This window comes from Lepidochelys olivacea (assembly GCF_965140295.1).
Source record: "Lepidochelys olivacea isolate rLepOli2 genome assembly, chromosome: 1".
NCBI lineage: Eukaryota > Metazoa > Chordata > Testudines > Cheloniidae > Lepidochelys > Lepidochelys olivacea.
This window is the reverse complement of record NC_140411.1, coordinates 89674874-89695982: the sequence shown is the minus strand read 5'-3', so window position 1 is coordinate 89695982 and position 21109 is coordinate 89674874.

Below are 21109 nucleotides of genomic sequence, written 5' to 3'. Positions count from 1 at the left end.
ATTTTATGTGGATACATCATATATTGACTTCAAAAAATAACTGCACTAACTTATGGCAGGGTGCAGAATTTACTACGCAACAGAGAGGAGAGTGCAGTGAAAGGTTTAACATGCAGATTCATTTTCATCATAAGCAAGCAGTAAGGTTTTGTTAGTAAAGTTGTTTTAATCTTAGGATAAGCTAGACCAGGGTTTCCCAAACTTGGTTCGTGGCTTGTTCAGGGTAAGTCCCTGGTGGGCCGCGAGACGCTTTGTTTACCAGAGCATCCGCAGGTACAGCTGCTCGAAGCTCCCATTAGCTGCAGTTAGATGTTCCCGGCCAATGGGACCTGCAGGAAATGGTGGCCTGGCCAGCACTGCTTCCCGTAGCTCCCATTGGCCAGGAACGGCGAACCGTGGCCACTGGGAGCTGCAAGCGGCTGTACCTGAGGAAGCTCAGGTAAACAAAGCGTCTCACGGCCCACCAGCAGCTTACCCTGAACAAGCCATGAACCAAGTTTGGGAATCCCTGAGCTAGACTCATGAAAGATGTGGGTTAATGAGCTTGTAATACTTCCACAAGACTTCTGGGAGCAGAGGTTTAACATGTTATTCACCTGAAAGTCAGAGCCACAGCCAGTACAAGATAGGAAAAGCTCCAGTGAATCCAGGTCCTGCTTAATTCCTTACAGTCTGATCTTGCTAGCATGAATCCAGGGAATATGGTCAGGACAGCAGAACTAGGGCCAGTTCTCCTTGACAGAAGGTCCCAACCTCATCATTCCTTCCAAGGAGGAAATCCCATTTCCTGGCCAAAGCACCATCCTAATGGTGCTTCTGAATGTGAATTTCCAGTATCACTGCTGTCATACTGAGAAAAATCAAATAGGAATAAGAAGAGATTTGAAACAAACCCATAAATTAAGTTGCATGAGGGTTTCTACAATGTTTAACTGAAGTCTTTTTTGTTGAGACATTATGTCAACCATAACAGGGATTAGTGGTTTCTCTCTGTATTCAAAATAGATACCACAAAACAGACTATGCATTTGCCTGAGTTAAACCACCTGGTTTAATATATACAATACATATACACACACAAAATTTATGGTTTGTTTCTCCTCAAATCTCTCCTTATTCCCATTTGACTTGTCTCAGTGTGACAGAAGCAATAATAAGCATTCACATACAGAAGAGCCATTAGGACGGTGCTAGCCCATCAGAGACATAGCATTCTCAAGAGTTCTCTTTCTCATATTAATAACTCAAACTAAAAGGGAAAGTACTCTTAACAATGGAGTCCTTTTCATGATCATCATAATCCCAACAAAACCCAATATGCTAGAATGCCAATTATGCTTTTTGGGGTAGCACTGCTATGCTATTTGGGACAGCAAGCTAGCCCGTGAAGAGGAATGGTTTTATGATTTCTTTGTGATGGGAAAATGTTACATGATATCTGGAAAACTGCTTCAAAGCTACAAAGGATACAGTGTAGCTATAGATAACACTGATTGCATGAATGAAAATAGCACTGACACATCACAATTCAGAGTTCTTGGAGGCACAAGAATGAAAAATAGCACTTTGTTGCCCCCAAGTTATTAGATAATCAGGTGCTTGAAGCTGCCCATTAATGAAGTGAATAAAATCAATCACAGCAGCGTTGATAATAACCTCTGGTAAATGATGAGCTTGGACGTTTTAGTTAGTACTGATAAGCTTTCTCTCTCCCCTAGTTTTCTGCAAAACTTTTATGATCACTAATATTAAATAATGCTTGACCTGAGGCTTAGAAAGAGAACAGATCTGTGATCCTAAAGGACAATATGAATCACAAAAGTGAAAAGAGAATGATTTGTAAACAGGGAATGAGATATGGCAATATTTATGGTTGATGAAAATGGAGAGATTGACCTATTAATTGCACTTACTGGGCTTTATGCTTTGTTATGCATTCCAAAGCTGAATAGCTTTTGGAGAAATACCTAATATTTTCCCCAGTATTTGTATTTTCCCATGATAGAGGGAGAAATCTTTCTGAGCTCTGTTCAGAAAGAAGAACGCTAATATTTCATCAAGGTCACCTCTAGGCATTACCAAAATGAAGTTGCAGCTTGCTGAGTTTTTTAAAAGGTAAATGCATTTTCATTCATGGTGTGCTACAGATATATTTTTAGGAGATAGATTATGCATCCTTACTTATGATGAAGAGTACCTTTCTCTCCCAGTAGTCTCACTGAAGTGAATGGCACTGCTCACCGAGTAAGCTACTACTCCACATGAGTAAGGAGGCAGAATTTGGCCCTAATAAATTGCACATCCATTGTAATGGGAAGTCTTTGGGTGTAGCTGTGAAATAATATAACATTAATATTAGAGAGAGAGAGAGAGATGCCAGCTGCTCATGAAGTCAGATCTTGTCAAAGCTGTAGAAACATTTTTTTTTTCTTTCTAACCGAAGTTACCCACTGTGGAAACTAACAGATAATTGACATATTGTAAAACAGTCTAATGTGCCAAAGTTCAGTGTTTTTATTTATGAAGGACTGTGTAAAAAAAGCATAAAGCAAAAAAAAAGAAGAAAAAAAAAGAAAGAAAGAAAAGGAGACATCATGATTTAATGTAATTAAAATGCTTTAGACTCCTGAGAAATTTGATTCAAATCTGTTTTAGATTACAAGTGAAACAGATTTGATTTTTTTGACCCAGTCACTTGTGGAAATTTATCTTCATCAGAAAACTGAACAGTGAGTTTCTGATGAAAATTCCAGCATCAGAACAGTAGCAGTAGAGTGTTACAGGAGGGGGATGCATTAGTAAGACTGAGAACCTAATAGCAGTTTCAAGCAAGCTTTCTCTCACAGGAAGTGTTCAGCATATTAGAGATCCAAGGCCCTGGTGCTCAGCCTTTTTTTATTTACTTACTTTTAATTGTTTAATTCAGTGTCCCTCAAGTTTATTAGGTAACAAGAAATGGACAGAAGGGAGAGCCCTGCTAAGGAACTTACAATCTATGCTCCGTGTTGAACCAGTACTATCCCTCTCCAATGATAATTCACAAATATTTTAAAATAATTTCAAAGAATAACTTGAAGAAATTATAAGGATTTTTTTAAAAGGTTTTCTGCATTAGTTCTTCTCCCCTAAAACACAACAATCAAAAACAGCAGTTTACAAACCATTGTTCAATCCAGTCACTTTTGGGTTAGCTTGATATGTTACCAGTTCCTCTGGATTTATTAAAAGTTACACAACGTTATTTTTTTTAAAAAAAACTTACAACTTCAAAAGGTAATAACCTGCCCCCACTCCAAACGAAAACTCTCCACAGCATTTGAACATATTGTCAAGACCTTCTGTTGGCTGATGTTCAGATTTCTGTGCAGAACCTTTCTGCTGACCTCTACAATGTCAATCTTTCTAAAGGAATTTTATCTTAGTGAATCAAAAGTTTAAGAGTCCACTCAGCTGAAACTTCTTTGGGGAAAGGTCAGTTAAGATATAGTGAAGATAAGAATAGCATAGAAAAAATAAAAACAAAAATCAAGTACAGCCTTCAAAAAACAAAAATCAAGTACAATGTCTGATGGCAGGATGACCCAACCCCACCACTGTTTTGATTATCCTCTTAGGTCCCTATCTTTCAATCAGAACTATGTGGAGATAACTCCTTGCCCACCTGGAGACCAATTAAACTCAATGTGGTTCCATCTAAACACAAATCCCCTGGCGTGGAGGAGCTTGCAGAATCATGTCTTGAGAGTTTTAGGATGATCTTCCTTGTGTTTCTTCCTTGTGTTCTCTTTCACAGTGTATGGAGTAGTTCTGAAATCTCTACTGAAACACAACCACCAGCTTTGTGTACAATAAACCAAATGCACAGCTTGTTGATTTACCAGGAATTAGCTGTGGCCAGGCATGTTTAAACTGATAAAGAGATCTGGAAGAATTTGAAATCCCATAATAGCAATGGCACAGGTAGTGCATCTGCAGTGTCTTTGGTTTACAGCTTTCAGTTCACATTTGCAAGACTTTGTTTACAGCATCAAGGTTACAGATAAACAAAATCAAATTTTCACAAGTGGCCACTGATTTCTGGTATCTTAGTTTGAGTGCCCAACTTGAAATAAGGTGTCTTAAGTTGGATACCCAAGATCAGTGGCCACTTTGAATGTGCTGGCCATAATCAGTGGTATAAACAAACAAATTTTGGAGCACAATTTTGCAACAGTGGGTGGATTCTCGAGCAAATTCCACTGCTGCAAAATCATGGAAAATCTAGGCCCTGCCTAAAAGAGCATGTAGATCTTAATCCTATGATTAAGAAGAATCATGAAGAATTCAACTGTGGTCAACGAGTGTTGTGTGTGTGAAAGGACAGTAGGATTCTCCACTAGCAGCCTCTCCTGAGCCACACTTACACTCAGGTCATTAAGGCAGCCACATTATGGCTACCCTGTGCATAGCAGTATTAGAAGTGAAAGGATCTCCTTTGGTCCTTTCTGCAGATATCAGTACTGTTGACGGACTTGAGCTATAGGGTTGTCTAATATCCTGGGACCAACACGGCTACAAAAACATGGCATAGTTGAACAAGGACAGTCATAATATGGTCCTAAGTATTTATACCTTCCTGTAATTACTTGGGTACTTCATGGTAAGAATATGCAATAATATTGGCTTTCGATTGTATGTTCAGGGAAAAGATAACAAAGCTGGTGCTGGGAATGGCTGTATAATAATATCTATAGAGGAAAAGAACTAGACACAGGAAAGATTTGTGAAGCCTCAGAAATAAGACTAGAAAAAATATATGATAAAGTAGAAGTGTTTCTCTAAATATCCAATTATTGTTGCATCTAGATGTGACCTTTTTCCATTTAATCATATTTTGCAAACTGAATAAAAATGCTTTTAGTATAGCTGCACAGGAAATTTAAACCCTTGACATAATTACTGATACTATAAAAAGAATCACTGCTACTTATTAGCAAACATGTCTGAAAATAAAACTTAAAGAGTACTTTCATATGAAAAATGTTTTGCACTATTTTCTACTGCTTCACTATTCACTACTTTGTTTCAGAATTATAAATATTTATTTGAACCTTTGTGCTCACCACATGTTAGTTCATACTGGAGCATATGACAACAAAGTTCAAACGAGTGTAATCTGCTGCCATTCCATTTAAATCAATTAGCATTTTATCATTGACTTAAACAAGTCCCAAAAGTCACCTAGATTGTTTCTGCCCATGTACATTCTCAGGTGAATCTACTCCTGACAATACTTTCTGCTTCAAGAGTAAAAGATTGGCCAGGCTTATGATAAAATTAGAGAGTTTACCTGTTTTAGCCCTACACATTTGCCTGCTCTAAATTCTGCCCTCAGATGTACACATGGGACTTCTATTTTAAGACACAAAGCATCACCAGTGTGTCAGCATGGAGGGGAAAATATGGCTTATTATTCCAAACTTAGCTGGATTCATCATTCTTTTTTTTTAAATATCATCTGCCAATACGCACAGCCCTTTTTGTCAGTTTTCAGAAATATGTATGCTTTTACACATACCATGGAAAAATTGTGTGCAGTAGTGAAAAGGGAAACTGACAGAGGTTTACAAGGACGTGTATTGCTCAGGAAATACAGTCTAGAGAAGCATGAAAATGTAATGCCAGCCAACAAAATCCTTCAGTTCCATAAAGTCTGTGGACCAGCAATTTTGGTCCATACTGTAGATCTAAGTGTATAATTTTTCTAAGCTGTCTGGCTGTGAAAATAGATTCAATACAGTATATCAATGCACTGCAGATTTTTTTTGTTCTGGTGCCAGACACACGGTAGCAACATCACACCAACAGAGGTATGCGCTTCACTTACTCATCCTAACAGAGTGTTGGCTTCAAAGCCTGGTTTTGTCTATTTAAATCCTTAAATTTTATGACAATTTGTCCAAAAATGAAACAGCCAGCTCCAGTCACTGAAAGTTATTTAGAAGACTTCTCCATTGAGGTTGCTATCTATCACAATCCAATGTTAACACTTTTAATCTTTTAAATTACAAAGTCCATGATGCTAGGAAAATATTTCATACATAGGGAGGTGCACAATAAATAAAGCCCTTGGTCTTACAATTCCTCCTGTCCTCAAGAGATTTTGTGCCCTCCAGGTGATTGCTGTTAAATAACACTGAATTTCTTTTAAATAAGACACTGAGGCCAGATCCTCAAAGGTATTGAAATCAGTGGGAGTTAGGAGCCTAAATACCTTTGAAGATCTGGGCCTGAGTTCTTGCTGGGACATATGGAAATGTAGGCCTCTAGCAATTAAGGAAGTGAAATTCTGATGCCTTAGGCATGGTGCTATAGTGCTCAAATATTTACATTTTTGGTGTTTGTTGTTGTTGTTCTTCTTCTTCACAAATAAGTCTGTCAATTTAAGCCTATATATTCCTCTCCATTTTGTATATTGAGGCAATGAAGAGTTATAGTGCCAAGGGGAGTAGGAGGGATTATGTCCCAGAAGAAATAGAGGAAAAGTATTGCAGCTGCACTGTCTCTTATGCCTCACTTGGTGTAGGGACTGTGACTTTGCTTAGCCTCAGTGTGATGGTGCACAAGGAGCGAAAAATGCTTCTACTAAGGACTAGTCAACCTATGATGGATGAAATAAAATAGATGAGATGAGCCAGAAAAGGATTCAGGGAATATGCTAATCTGTGGGGCATTTTTCCCTTTGAACATACTATACAGGAGGGAGGACAGTATGCTCAGAGCATCAATAACATATCCTGTATGTTATGTGAATCTCATCACAGGGATCACATGGGCACTGGTGGCAGTGAAGCAGGCAACAGGAGCATGGCATCTGTACCGACTGTACTGCCATTGCCTGAGGAGATAAGAAAAATAAAATCATTTCAGGCTAATTCTGCTGATCTTTGGCCTCTGTGCATCCTGCTGCTCAACCTCCCATCTGACATAAGTGAATTTTAAATACATCTGAGCTAACTATTTATTAAGATACTATTTCATATTATATTGGGAAGAGTATTTTTGATGTTGGGTTCTTTTTATAGTATTGGATGCTATTTAGCTTTCTACATACTTCTGAAGGAATATTTTACCTCAGTTTCCCCAGTCTGTAGGTTTTACTCACTGCTGGGTTGAATGGTGGACTGCTCAAAATCATCTAAGTGAGTTTCAATGGGACTTGTGTTCCCAAATTACTGAGGATGCTCTTGAAACCCACATGTTAAGCTAACGTATTTTTGAATAGTCCCTTTATTCTTCCTTTGGGCATTACAAATACAAACTTTATTTTACTTTTGAAATGTAACCTTTAAAAAAAAAACAACAAAGGGAAATAAAGAAAAGAAGGTATGGAAAGCATGTTGGGCAGCTGTAGTGAACAAGCTCTATATTAAAAATCTTCCACTGTAAACTAATTTATTAAAGTTACACCTGTCTCCACCTCCACATTATAGAAATGGGCAATTTCCCCAAATTTTCAGTCTATGAACAATATTTCTGGACACACTTTAAGCTGCTCAACTGAACCTAGTTCAGAGGTCCCATGTGCTGGAGTTTGACAGTCAATGATAAAAGTGAAGACATAACATCCTAACTGAATGAGTTTGGCTTTTACACTCCAGCACTTTGGTGTTACTAGAAGTGTCTAGTGATACTATGTGACAAGCTAAGTTCAAAACCTGTATCACACTCTGTAAAGCTATCTGAAGAAGCAGCTGAGATTGTCAAATTCACTGGAAACTCCTGGAAAACATGAGAATTAATTATGAAGTGGGTGTTAGAAAGATGTTGTCAAAGTAGAGAGTTTATTACAGGCTTAATTTTCTAACACATTGCACATGGTGTAACTATTTTCTGAGTACTGTTTTACACACACTTTACATTAATTGGGCCAAGTTTACAGATACATGCTGGTGGCTTTGTACTACATCAGCCAGGGGAAGAGGTGAAAGCCTATTTTATGGAGCCCAATCACCCAGACTTCAGTTCAGAAAAGCATTTAACCATGTGCCTTCATAGAATAACAGGGTTGGAAGGGACCTCAGGAGGTCATCTAGTCCAATCCCCTGCTCAAAGCAGGACCAATCCCCAATTTTTGCCCCAGATCCCTAAATGGCGCCCTCAGGGATTGAACTCACAACCCTGGGTTTAGCAGGCCAATGCGCAAACCACTGAGCTATCCCTCCCCATCATGATTAACTTTACATTTGAAATTATCTCAAATATTTGTTAAAATATTAATGTCGCAATGGATCAATAAATGGCAGAGAACAGAGTGAGTGCAGAACTTGTAAAATTCCCTCATTAAGGGGAGTGGGAAAAACCCTTTCCTAGTGAGAATTCATATTCTAGTGTTTTTAGGATGCATATTATCCACCTAGTGAAGTCCAGATTTGTGGACCTGCACTATTTATTGGACAGAACTTAATGGGATCAAATCTATCGAATGTGTGTGGTTAAAGATTCTCATTTTGAAGGTGTGTCTAAAAAAACCTGTTACTTATCTGGTACATAACAAAAGATCTGGATTTCCTTACATTTGACTTCAATGTGATTTAAGCATAAACTTAAATGCCTTCCTAAATGTGGGATGCTTTCCTGGATTTGGGCATCTGGCAGTTGTTGGGGAGTGTAGTGGTCACCCGCTCCTGGCCCAAAGTGGCCTTCCATTCATAAAGGTCCATTTAGTCCTCATTTTGACTGCTTCATCCCTCCTTGCTTGCTCGGGACTGCAAATTCCACTTTGATGTGAGAAAGGGCAGGATGTGTTTATGTATCTGGGAGGCAGCTTTGAGATGCAATCAAGGTTCTATAGAAGTCTCATCAGTGCAGGCTACCGAGTGATGCTGCATATTAAGTCCAGTTGCTGGCCAACTCCACCCACCTTTTGGTCAGTGATAAATAACACAACCCACATCCTGAAGGATTTTATGCCAATGGGCACTATGTGCCCTGGTTTACATTAGCTAGAATTATGTGGGGTATTGCCAGTCTAGCCCTGAATGTTTTTTTTTCCCCAGTAGTTTTTCAATGCATTATATAGCCAAACATTTTGAAGTTCTATTCAGTCTAAGGGAAAAGAACGAGTGATGTTCCTTCATATATGAAGCAGCTTTTCAAAGACTACATGGAACTACAGAGTGACAGGCAACAACGATGTGCCAATAGGTAAGATTACTGTTATAGATTTGTTCGGTTGAACAGAAAGTCAATTATATTCTTTTTCTAGGAGAGAGAAATTTAGTTTAAAGTCTCAATCCCTTTTTAACAACACAGTGAAATCTGCTCTAGGAGCAATGTAAAGATACCAACATAAAAAGCAATGAGCAGAAGGGCTGAGTAATACAGAACATAGTCTCAGACAGACTTTGGAGTAGCTGTGAGGCTTCTGATTAAACAAAAAATGCAGGGAGCCAGTAAACAGGAAAGTAGCTACTACTTCAAATTATTTGCAAACAGAATTTCACCAGCGCTAAAAAATGGAATGTATTTTCCATCTGTGAGGCTAGAGGTAATCACCTTTGGGGAAATCCCCAGGCTGGGAGGAAGCATGGATAATGACTAACTGTGTGAAGTGCTAAGCTTGCTCTTTCACTCTCTTTTGTTCTCTTTGTTCTTTCTGACTGTTCTTCAGGCTAAATTCAGGTTGAATGGCTCTTTACAGGATTGCCTGTTCACAGCATTATTGTGCTTTAGGCTTCTAAAAACTATTAAAATGTATACCTATCAGCTACTTGTGTTTCTTTTGTGTGTTACAGTAGGAAGGATCTTCCATTGTTGGATCATATTAAAGAAGTTCTGTATTAAAATCACAAATGAGTTTGATTCCCCATAGTTTAAATTCCAGGGTATTACTAATTAATAGGTCTCTTGGTTTTTGGTACTGTTTCTTTCCCTCTCTGTGTGAAACTTGCAAGCTGCTAATTGTGTTAGTACATTCTAAGACAGAGTCTGTTCTCAAAGCAATTCTTTGTAACTACAACTACTCACACAGAGAGAGAGAGAGACGCAAAGCAATACTCTGTAACAACAGAAACAGCACCCAGAGACAACCCGCCCTTTTGTTGTATTCATCTTGCTTTGTTAACAATTGTGATTAAAATAGAGATAGAGGATGTATGTGGATGGATGTTTGGTGTAGATAATAACTGAATGATCAGGGAGGTGCCAGCCTAAGAATCCAGTGTCCATTGCATGAAGAAGGTGTCAAGTGGAAATAACCAAAGGAGCCCAGAGGGCAGACTGGAATCCACCCAACAGCCTCAAGGATGGGAGAACCAAAGAACAAGATAACATCTGGCAGCACAGAGCTGTCAGGAATGTGCCATCCGCTGATTGATTCAGCAACAGCATGATGAAGCAATTCCCATAGACTGGCATAGGAAGAAATTCCTATAAGAATGGACTATAGAAAGTGAGAACATTGGGGTTGACTCTGCAAACCAACTTCCAGGAGCATCAGATGAGCATCTGACAAGGCCCTGCTCCCGCCTCATGTCTAGGCCACCTGGCCAGTGGCTTGGCATGAGCAACTCTAAGGCTGGTAACTATGATAACAACCTTGCAGAACCTGTGTGTGTGTGGGTATGAATGAATGTGTGAATAAACATGAAATGGAATGGAATGTTATAGCTATAACTAACTGCTTACTATGATTCTTTCTGTATTCACAATAAATGTGGCATTTTGCTTTTCTCCTTTTGTAAGATCCTGCTGGTATTTATTTTATTGGTATAACACTATCCCCCAAATCCCATCCACTGAGGAACATTATGATGCTAGAAAAGAAATAGATTGTGTAACCTCTAAATGATAAACTTCCCCCTCACCCCTCCACCCCCACACACAATGCTGTTGTCTAAGACATTAATTTACTTGTTCTGGTTCAGTAGAGATCAAATTAAACCCTGAAGAGACACAATCTTTGCTTTTAATGTGATCTTTTGCAACAACAGCAACAAAAAGGAATATACAATATGTGGTAAACTGTTGTCTAGAGGCATATTACCTTCATATTGTAGCAGCCGCAAAACCTCTCCCAATTCCAGTAATAAGAAACCTATCATCCCTCTTCCTGAGGCTGATAACTTTTTAGATCTGACAATAATAATTAAATATACATAGAACTCATGAGAAATTAGTAATGGGAAACATGAAAAAAAGTATGTAGTTATCATACCCAGACCTCTTGACAATCTCTGAAAATCCAGGAATTTGGAGATTTTCCATGATTTCTGGGTGTCTTCCTGATTCCCCCAATAGAATTGTTCATTTTCACTGTAGCCACTGGAGTCTGTGAAAACCCACACTTACCAAGTACAAGGGTATTATACTGGAAAATGACAAGTATCTTCTCATATTGATAATTCCATCCTGAGGAAACCAACGGATTACAATAAGGTTATCACTATTGCTCAGGCCAAAATTTCTTCCACTGTCCTCATAGAGATTTAGTTGAGTAGTGTCTCCCTCCTCTCACCCTGATCACTTCCCCCTTTGTCATATACACACACCACACTAGGGGCTGAATGTCTCTTCTGCTCAACTCCTAAAGTTTGTGGGCAGAACTATCTGGTAGTATCAATTAAATAGTCCCATATTAGGAAGTTTACACGCTATTGCCAATTTTTTGAATGTCAGCAGTACTTGGTAACCATGGATAATGGCTTTAAGTTTTTTTTACCCAACATTTTTCTTAAAAAAATTCAGTGCAAAACCATCAAAGTTGCAAGGGAAGGACTGAAAAAAAAAAAAAACTTCCCCCTTGTGCACCTGCATGATAATACAGTATTTAAATACTTGTTAAATAACATGATGTAACACATTTGAAAACAACATTTTTTCTTACAACCTTAGATACTCATACATAGTATATATTGTATAGCTCTGTTTATGGGATTCAATCCTGTTCCTCATGTTGCTGGTGGGAGTTCTGCCATTGACATCAATGGAAGCAGAATCTGGCCATATATGAAAAACATTCATAAATGACTTTAAAAGAATAAGTACACAGCCAGCCATATTTAGCAAATGTACCAGATCATTTCTAAGTAGAGAGTCTAGAGTAATGTTTGCTGGCATGCCATCTAAGTTCACTAAGTAGTGTATTGTCTCATAACTGCACATAAGGGAAGCTATGATATAGACTGAAGAGAAATCTATAGTGTATGGCTGCTGGCAAAATATTACAGTACATAAAGAGAAAATAACTTATTCAAACAAGTCTGAGGCAGTAACAGTATTGTATATCATTGTCCTGGACACCAAAGGAGGAAAGACAAGACACCAGGAATGTGGTTACCTGGGCTGCAGTCAGCTCCCCACACCTTTAACCTGGTCTCAGCACAATTGCTGAGCCCCCACTGTTCTCCCCCACACAGTTAAGAGGCTGTGGAAAGTGGGTTGTTTCCTTGCTGTACCAGACATCAGGAGCCACAATCCCATCTCCCACCTTCTTTAGGAGATGCCTTCTCCTAATCTGCTTCCAATTCCAATTTATCAGTGTCCCAGATGCCTGGTGAATAAATATCCATCCTGGTCCCTGCCAAGTTGTGATAAAATGAATTTTACAATCTAACCTATCCACTGGCTCCCTGGTTTGCTAAGTGGAATGCAAAAACCCAACCCAAACCAACCAACCAACCAAACAAACAAAAAAACATGCTGCCCAGATCAATCTGGCAGTGAGTAACACATTTCTTCCCAGCTCCAAAAAGGTGACTAGCATGATGCCCACAGCAAACCCCCCCAAAAGCCAGTCCTACTCTAGGCCCATGAGGGTGGGTGAGGAAAAGATGGATATTTTCTTCCTGGTCTATAAAGACACCCCAGGGAGTGGGGAGGGTGTGACACTCTGTATCCCAAAGCAACACCCTGGCACCCTATATTCACCACTGTCATATAATTATGATATGTTTTGTACAAAGTATGCCTTGAGAGGTATCATTTTAAAAGTCTTGATATGTTGAATATTAATATCCTGTTGGATCGTATGTGTTATCATTGTATGGGAAGTTATGGAGTTTTGCTACTATGGAGTTTTGTGTGTTACTAAAACATGTTGTGAAGTTGAAAACACCAACCATCAGCCTTTCAAGTACAACAATGGAGGAGCAAGACAGTATTCATGGCCCATGAAGGAGAATCCATATGACCCAGGACTATCACAGGATCTGTATATAATGAAGACTTCTCAGAGGGAGCACATAGACAGTGGACACTGCTTGACTCCCATCATAGCAAAAGAATAAGATCTTTCCAGTAAGCTGGAAGAAGCTATAAAAGGGGGAAGTAACATCATCATGGGGCCTCTCTCCCCACACAAATCAACACCTGGAAACACTTCTGGAGGACAAAGACTGAACTGGGGAGGTAGTCCAAGGCTGGAAAGGAGAATCCCAGCTCCTGTATTAAGGAACTATACCACCAGGGTGAGACACTGCTTGATTCAAATCCTGTCTAGTTTATAAGACTCAGATTGTGATTTTACTTTTATTTTTTTTAAGTAACCAACTTTGATCAGTACAATTACTACTTGTAATCACTTAAAATCTATCTTTTTGTAGTTAATACATTTGTTTTATATTTTACCTAAAACAGTGGGTTTTGCTTGAACTGCCTGGGAAATCTGTTCAATGTACAAAAACTTGTGTATGTCCTCTGCACATTAAGGGTGGGACAGACTAGGTAATAAACTTACACTGGTCAGGCTTCTGACCAGGGCAAGATGGTACAGTTCTGGGGTCCTAGGCTGCAGAGCTGTGGGGAATTGGCTGGAGCCTCTCTATTTTTAGTTCATGAGTGGCTCGTGAAAGCATTCATGTAACTCATTTGGGTATGCCCCTGTCTGTGGATGTCTGTACAAATATAGTACCTGGAGGGGTTTGCAGCTTGTCACAGCATAACAGTTTGAGATGGAGACCAGGTTGGTAAGACAGAGGGCTCAGCTGCACCTCAGTTCCAGGTTGCGCCCTGGGAAACCCATTACAGAGGGCTTTTAAGTTCTCCTCTTGTTTGTGCAGGAGCCAACAAGCTTCTTCTGCTTCTTCTGTCCAACCAATCAGCCAGAGAGCCTCCTTCCTCAAACCCATGAAGAGGAGAGAGGGATATAATCCTTAAAGTAACCAAGGGTTTTCTTTGAACTGCTGGCCCAGAAAAAAACTACCCACCTCTGAGGCTTCAGTTGGGAAGGGGGCATTATGACAGTGGAATTAATTTAAGAGAAAATGAATTGCAAGATGGTACATGTGTATTTTTACACAGAAGCAGAGTTGCTCAAGTGATCATGTAGATAAAAGCTTTGCGTCACAAGGAACACACACAGGGTAGAACCTTAATTTAGCATTTCCTGAGATTGGAGTGCTGAACTGTACATCTTGAATTTTCTCTTAATGTAGGGGGTTTTATGCAATGATTCTGCATTTTACATCTACATTCTGTTCTCACCCTGAAATAGTTATTAGTTTAAGTGGGTTTCTTTGTATATGCTTCTAAAAGCGGGGATAGTGTTAGATGAGAGAGAGGTTCATGCTGTTCAGGGAGGCACCTTTATTCAGTTCAACAAGAATGAACCAAATTATGGTACCTTTCACAACTTATATCTGGGCCCTGTTAAGGATTAAGATCTGTACACTGATGCTTTAATAATAAGCAGTGAAAGTGATTTAGAACTAATTTCCATTAAAGGCTCCCTATGTCTACACAGATCACTAAGTATTTTACCTTGATTATCCCACATTACCAATTTATTGAGTTCATTCAGTGTGTCTACAGATAGGTGGATTTTCCTTTTATGAAGTCCAAGTCTCTTCAATGAAATATAAGATACAATTATGCTGAAAGATCTGAAATTCACTGTGTTTTTCTAGACTTGTCTTTCACAGATAAATGGAGACACTGACTTTGTAAGTGAGCCATTCACTTGAAGACCAGAAATTCAAGGAGAACTTAAAAGTAAAAAAAGCAAATAGGTAAATAGTGCTGGTCTTTTCAGATGAATATTTATCTTCTCATTGGTATGTAGTTACATTGTTTGGATTATGATAGATTTCCAAAATCTTTTAAACCACATGTAATACTTTTGTTGAGATGGACCTGAATCAAAACACCTGATAACTGTGGATACAGCCCAGCCAAATTACCACTGGCTTAGGTGTCTTGTCCCATATGCAAAGCAGCTGACGATCGTTCTTAGTACTCAGAAATGGCCTTGGCAATGGTATAGTTTCAAAGCCCAATATAGGAGCTACTGTGATTTTAAACAGCCTACTAAACAGTGGGCTTGCTCCTGCACTATTAAAGTTAATATGAGTTTTTCCCACTGAGTTATATGGGAACAAAATCACGCCTATCGTATTTAAGCTGCTACAAAGTCTATTGGGCAGATAAACTCTGATTTTTGAAAGAAATGTTTTCTGGCCTTAGCTTCGCCTCAGACCACAGGCTAAAGGGTTGATCTGCTTATTAAGGTCAAAGGTGTAGCCTAGTGAGAGGAAGTACCCTTTTCTTGAGGGTGAGCAAACTGTGATTTAGCACTTGTGGTACCAACTAAAAAAGCAGACCTATCGGTTTGATTAATATCTATTAGAATAACTTAAGAGACAGCACTCCCAGTGACAAATCCCTGCTAGGAGAGAGGCATGGATGTGGGGTACTTAAGCAGCACAAGAGTCTTACTACACTCATTCCATTAGAGAGGGCCAACCCACATCTGGCACATATAACACTAAAAGTAGGTCAGGAGTGGGATGGGGCCAGGGTAGCCACTTCATGCAATGCTCCACTAGTAACCCAACCACCATTTCCAGATGTTTTCTCCAAAAGAAAACATGGGGCAGGGTAAGCAGTGTAAATACCATCTGCCACCCTCCAGAGTAATTCCACGTAGTTCCATCATGCAGTGCCACCCAATGGTACATGGAAGTGCAAATTTGTCACCACCACTGGGAGATGTAAAAAGCTCTATAACTGGCTCATTTCAAAGGCTGCCAAGCGTTGTCACCTCCATCTTCAAAACATGATGGCTGCTGCTGCATGAAAAGGCATGCCAAGTTTTCTTGCCTCTGTACTGAAGCACTCATTGTAGACACATCTGGGTAAAAACGAGCAAAACTTCTTTGTGTTCAAAAGCATCCAACTTCATCCCCAAATTTCTAATTCTAGCCTTTATTTTTCCTGATCTCTGTAGAGAAATCTAGGGATGATATATTATTTTCTTTAAAATTATCACTAATGAGTTAGTTAACATTTTTGTTCCCTTCTGCCTGTGAGGAGTCAGCTTTCTTGTGTGCATCAGAACAAAATATGCCTTCTGTTTCCCTCACGGTAGAATTGGGAAGAAAAATCTAAGCACTGCAGTAGCAAGAAAAATTGAGACTTTAAAGTGTGTCAACTGCTTAATGATCATTTCTTTGCAAGAATTTACAAGTTATGAACTGTGAGCAGAAGGAAGCCTCCAACAGAAGTTGCAGTTTTAGGTGTTACACAATGCTGTCACTCACCTTTCCTGGTAGTAAATGTTGTATATGTAATGCCACTTGCAAACAGAAGATACAAAGCAGAGAAAGGGGCAGATTCACTCCTTTGGTCTCTTCATTTTGTACTTCAAGTGCTGCAACAGGAAAGGAAATGACCAGTAATTCCACAGTTGGAACTTCGTCTGGTGGGTGGGGATCCCACATCACAGTGATAACTATGTTGGCTCTTCTATTGCCCCTCCCTGTAATCTTGACATAGGGCATGAAGAGGATATAGGAAAGGAACATAGCTGCTGCTCTACCCTCTCGCAATGTTTGTTGGCAGACAGGTCCTTGGTGACTGTTTCCAGCTGACATAGCAAAGCAGCCCTCAAGCTCGCATTGACTTCAGTGGAAGGTCCATACATGGAAGCTTTACAAAATTGGATCCTTCGGGCATCATTGTTTGTGATCCCACAAACACTTATGCACACGCATTATTTCACTCATGCAAATAGTCCCATTGAATGTAATGGAATTAATAAAAAGCTGTGCTAGAGGGGAGGATCATGCTAGATCATGCTGAAAGTGTAGAAACACACAATATCTGTAAGATAAGCTGGATAGAGTCCAAAGAAGGTTGTAAACATAAAGTTGACTTTGATCTGTATTCTGAAGATAATGGGAAACTAGAATACTAGTTTGAGGTCAGGGAAGATTTGGCTACATTTCTTTAAATGTATAAGAAGGCAGGACATTACATAGCGTGCATGTTGGACACAGCTCTGTGCACAGTCCTCCATTAGAAGGATTATTTACACCATTTGAATACATCATACATCACGGTCACTTTCTGAGGAACAAAGACTTAAAAAGTGTATTTTGTTGTTGTTACGCAAATAAATATGTTGTTGGGGTGTGCTGCATTTCTGTTCCCACAAAACAAGAGGGTACAAGTGCTAAATCTGGTTTATACCTTTGTAACCAATTGACTTAAATTGCATGTGCTCACTTATTTCTTCTACTATTCATATTATGAAAAGATTGTCTTTGCTAATGTGTTTCCTGTGGTGTATGGATGGGGTTGGGAATGTTTTCCAGTATTGACCAATCAGCCAAAGATTTTCATTCCCTATTTACTTTCTGTATTCATGGAAAGGTGTTTTTAGGACTCTGTAACAGAATGTTTGTGACAGATGCACATTTACTTTAATTCAGTACAGAAAAAATAAATTACCTTTGATTTTAAGAAACGATAATTATCTTTCTCTGAGTTGAATAAACACATTTTCCTGCCCTTGGACATTTCCCCTCTTGAGGTTCACAGCACCTTACATACTCATGAATTGCGAGTCAGGGGACCTACTTGTCTAAGGAAAGAATAAACAAATTAGATTTCAAAGACTAGAGGCCTAGAGGTAGCAGGAGAAAGCAGTTGCTGTGCTGAGAGAGGGGGAGCTACTATGCTCCATGCAGCTGCCAGGAGGTGTCTTGTGGTGAGCAGACACCCTTCACACCACCTTAACAAACTTGGCAATCTTGGGACAATTATGGGGGGGATAGGAAGTGTCCCAGGGAGGACAGCCTTAAGTGCACCTAGTTGTCAGGGCTATCAGCAATCGTAAAGGGCCTTCGGTCACCGCCTGGTGAAATGGGAGGGCTGGGGACTCACCTCCCAGTCATGGGCCAAAGCCTCTCACCACTTTTCCCCTACCCACCACCCATGACCAATGATTGTCATACACTCCCCTTACTAAGGGTCCCATTCATTCATGGCAGCCACAAGAATAAGTAGGAGCTTACTCAGATGCACACGGGGACATTCATCTTCTCAGGCTCCATCCAGCTAGCAATCTCTACCCGCTTCCTTCAGTTTATTCTTTCTTGTAAACAGCCTTTGTTTCTGGAGTCCTTCCCAGTTCCTTTTCAGGGTTACTCCTTTTCAGCCCTTCCTTAAGCAGGAGTCCTCAGCTCTCCTCCTTAGGTCTAAGCTCTGGCTTAGCCAATCATGGGTGCCATCACCAGCTTCTCCCTCAGGTGCCACCTTTTCCATATTTTGCCCACAGAATGCTCACTAATTCCTTGCTAATATTTACTGCTGTTTGCCCTGCCATGAGAAAAAAGGCAGCATTTATTCTGTTTGCCTTCTCCTAACTCATCACCAATTGGTTGGGCGAGAGGGGAGGTTTACCTTCACCCTCACTGAAAGGCTCCTGACCTCAGGCCCTTAAAGAGACAATAATGGTATTTCCTCTCTAACACTTTTTATTCCTGAGACTGCTTCCTCTCCTCCAACATCTTCCAGGTCCAGATAATTATTTCTCTAGAGTGTCCTTCCACCTTGTGTGGAGTTTTCAAAAGCTGCAATGCAACTTGGGACTCTGAGCACAAATCCAACTGAATGTCAATGGGATTTATGCACTGAAGTCATGGGAGGAGAGGTTTGTGGGAGAGATGTTGAAAATCTCCTTCACCACGCCCCTCTCCCTTTGTCAGTTTTATATAAGCAGCCTTTCAGAGAAAATCAACTTGCGTATTCATGTCCACCAGTTCTCATTTTCAGTAAGCAGTTTGTGATAGCACAAGCTCCGATCCATTTGAAATTACAATTGACAGAAACAATTCCTGCAGGGAAAATAGGAAAGTTAAAACTACCCATCAAGTTGAACTGAAGTTTCTCTCTTCCCCGTCCCCGTGCTTAAAATATAGTGTCTACATAAGATTGTTCTGGTTTGTATACACTTAAACATAGACATTTGTACAGAGAGATTAACTAATTCAGGAGATTCCAGTATGTTCATACTCAGAATTTTCTAGTACAGAAGGCATTTCAAATATGTAGAAAAGGCTGATGTTACCTTTAGGTTTCCATTCTTCAGAGTCTAACTTATTTATTCTTCTCGCTGATAAGCAGAATCTCTAAATTTCACACCATATGTTTGCAGTTCTGGAAACCACTGCAGCATTTGATTTCCAAAATGGAATCATTCCCATTCACCAGGGAAATACCATTCATCAATTTCATCATAAAATGAAAATTGGTTCTGTGGTTAAGAAACAATGGGTGAAATCTGTAATAAAGCAGGGTCAGAATGAAGAGTGGAGAAGCCAAGAATTCCAGATGGAGAGATTTCTTTAACATCACAGAAGCAAGTGCCGATGTAATCCATGCCTGCTTGGTGGGGTGCTCTGTCCCCCTCTGGTGACACCTGGACCTTCTGGAGATTGATGAGTCTGCTACAGCCTTATTTAAGAGCTCTGTGGCTTTTACCTCATGCAGTAGAGACTCATACACTACGTTTCAGCAGTCCCAGGTTCAATCCTGCCCACTGACAACTGGGGTCTGTTGGTTTGACACGGTACTTTGTGCTAAGAATAACTAGAAATAAGAGTTAGAAAGTTATGGGCTCAGTCATGCTTTATAGATGTTGGTCCTTTGGGCTGTCTCGTTGCCAGGGGAAGCACAATCCCTAGGAATGCACGAACTGATGTTGTGCCCAGGTGATGTTTGTGTATTTTGTGCCCTTTCTCAACTTGCATACGAAGAAGCTGGGCACTACCTAGTTCTGTGTATTTTCTATGCCCTATATTAGTGCATAGTGTGTAATTATGGATTAAATCAGATTGGTGAGTTGTGTTTTTTAGTGTTGTGTGTGTGTTTATTTGGAAGCTATATGGTGGAGAAAAGTGAACAATAAGGAAGTTTGCTGATAATCAGTTACCTCCTCTTGCAGAGCTGAATTAACTATGCCAGTGGGAGAAGCTTTCCCGTTGGCATAGAAGCATCTTCACTTAAGTGCTACTACAGCAAAGCTGCACCAATACAGCATTTTCAGTATAGATCTGCCCCCAGCTTCCCCGCACAAGCGCATTCATAAAGGTATTAGTCCCCCTCTTCCATTGGGCCATAAGAGGCTATAATGTGAGACACAAAGCATCCCTGAGTTCTGCTGCTTGGTTGCAACCAGCTCCCACAGAGGTAAATGCACTTGCTGGCTTAGGGTACTGTTATTGTTTCATAAGCCATGGTGAAAGGTGGTACATTGAGTCCCCCAGGATAACAGTGGGGCAGTAACACTGTTTATGTCAATGCCATTTGGTGGGATAATATCTCCGCCTGTCCACAAATGTAGACTCCTGAGTGGCAAAAAACTCTGTCGTGAACTTTTCCTGTATAGCCGACATTGACATTCATAAATCTGCCTCTGAGATCCACTAGTGCCTGAATAACAATGGAGTAGTACTGTGACACTCTGCACACCAAAGCACCCCATATTTACCATGGTGATGTAATTATGACATGTTTTGCCTAGTGAGATATCATTCTAAAAGTCTTGATCTGCTAAACATTAATATCTTGGTGGATTGTATGTGCTATCATCATATGTGAAGGTATGAAATTTGGTATGAAGGTATGAAGGTGTGAGATACTAACGTGTGATATGAGTGTGGAAACCCAAAACCAGCCTTTCAGGTACAACAATGGAGTGGCCAGACAGTGTTAATTGCTGTCATCAACACCCATCAAGGGAAGAATCCACTAACACAGGAAGTCTGTATAAGGAAGCTTCCTCGAAGGGAGGATGGAGACAATGGAGAATGTTTGGCCAATTGGGGTGGACCCCTCACATCACATG